This window comes from Adiantum capillus-veneris, chromosome 6 (genome assembly GCF_014529385.1).
Source record: "Adiantum capillus-veneris isolate H3 chromosome 6, ASM1452938v2, whole genome shotgun sequence".
Lineage (NCBI taxonomy): Eukaryota > Viridiplantae > Streptophyta > Polypodiopsida > Polypodiales > Pteridaceae > Adiantum > Adiantum capillus-veneris.
In genome coordinates this window covers 109343631-109345483 of record NC_140936.1, presented here as the reverse complement: position 1 = coordinate 109345483, position 1853 = coordinate 109343631, and the positions used below count along the sequence as shown (strand labels likewise).

General features: G+C 42.8%; 1 pseudogene; it reads left to right on the top strand.

Annotated features, from left to right (window-relative positions):
* Positions 1-224: 224 nt before the first annotated feature.
* Positions 225-576, top strand: LOC147456068 (uncharacterized; annotated as a pseudogene).
* Positions 577-1853: the final 1277 nt, after the last annotated feature.

The window sequence follows — 1853 nt, the reverse complement described above, 5'->3', positions numbered from 1 at the left end:
TGAGTGTGTGTCAAATTGAGAAAATTAGTGAGAGAAGATCAACCCATATTATCTCGAGAGAGATATACTCTTCATCCTCTTTTCTTGGTGTTGGTTTGAGGTGTTGTAGAGGCCAGCCCCCCAATCCTTCACATAAACTGGTGCCCCCACTTAGGAGAAGAGAATCCTTCTAACAGGGTTTTGATCTACAGATTGGCATCCATTTGAGGATCAACTCAAGGACTATGGCGGGAGATGGGTATGAAGTCTTCAAGGGTGGGAAAGGAGAAGATGTGGACAAGTTCATCCGAAGGATCGAATTGATTGCATTGAAGAGCAATAGGGACGATGGTGCATTAAAGGTTCGTTTGGTGAGTTTGCTACTTGAAGGTGAAGCACGTGAATGGTATGAAGATAGGCTTGAAGGTGGTGTAAAGGGAGATTGGAATCTTCTTTCTCATGCCTTGAGAGAAGAGTTTGAGAAGGAGGATGATCCTGAGTATTTGTGGAGAGAGCTAAGCAAGCTGCAACAAGGAGAACATGAAGACATCAATGTGCACATAAACAGGTTTGAAGCTTGTTGGAGAAAGATCATAAAGGGACTTGAAGAGAATCAAATGCCCCCTGATTTCTTGAAGAAAGATAGGTTTGTGGTTGTCTTACATCAAAGCATTAGAGACAAGGTGGAGCTCAAGGACCCAGGGACCTACAATGAGGCAGTAAAGGTTGCTAGAGAGGAATGGAGAAAGAAGGTGAGAAGGCATGAAATGGCAAATAGGGAAAGAGAAGCAAATGTACATCAAAGGGATGGTTATGTATCAACAAATAATGTGGTCGAGCCTTTGCCTTTGGATATGCATGTTGAAAGGGAAATCCATGTAGAAGCTCCAAGAGTGGACAATAGAGGACAGGAATCCTTTCACCAAGACATTCAAAGATTGACAAAGCAAATAGGAAACCTCAACCTTGCTATGCAAGCTATCCAACAACAAGTAAGAAGACCTCAAGGAGAACGGCCTCAAAGGAATAGAGGTGATAATGTGATGTGTTACAATTGTGGGGAGAGAGGGCATATATCGCCCAATTGCAATCAACCAAGGAGAGAGCCAGGAGGTATATATCCTATCATACAAAGACAAATAGGTAATGAAGGCAATGTAAATGGAAATGTGCAACCTCTCCAAGGTCAAGGACTTGCACAACAACAGGGACAAAATCAAGCTCAAGCACCTCCACAATTTAACGTAGGAATTTTGGAGGCAGTTGAGGAGGGAGATGAAGATGATGAGGTTGATGTCTTTGCAAATAAGAGAACAAGGGCACAAAAATCAGGGAGTGAAGGCCTTTTGAAAGAGGAAAGAGCAAGGACAAAGCCAAGGAGAGATGTAGATAAAGGCAAGGTACCTATGGAAGAGGCTGAAAGTAGTAAGCAGGCAAAGGTAAGGGCAAGAAGAAGGAAGATAGGCATGGATGATTTTCAGCTTGGGAAGGGTCAATCAGCATACAATCTCTTAGAATACTTGAAGAACAAGAGGGCCGACATATCATATGGGCAAATCTTGCATTTGAGCTCAAGTATGAGAAGGCACTGGCATAAACTAGCTAGTGTTAGAAGGGTGAAGGTAAAGACAAGCAATGCACATGTAGTGCAGCTTCATAAAGTTATTGATGTTTTGCCTGTGGTTGATGCTTGGATACATGGAAGGAGGGTGAATAAGGCGTACATGGATGGTGGAGCCCAAGTGTGCGTTATGACAGAGGAAACAATGTAGCAATTGGGATTGCAGCTCACAAGCAAATCCTTGTTCAGTGTGAAGATGGCAAATAGTAGTAGAGTGAAATGCTTGGGAGTTATTCATGACTTGGAGCTTAAT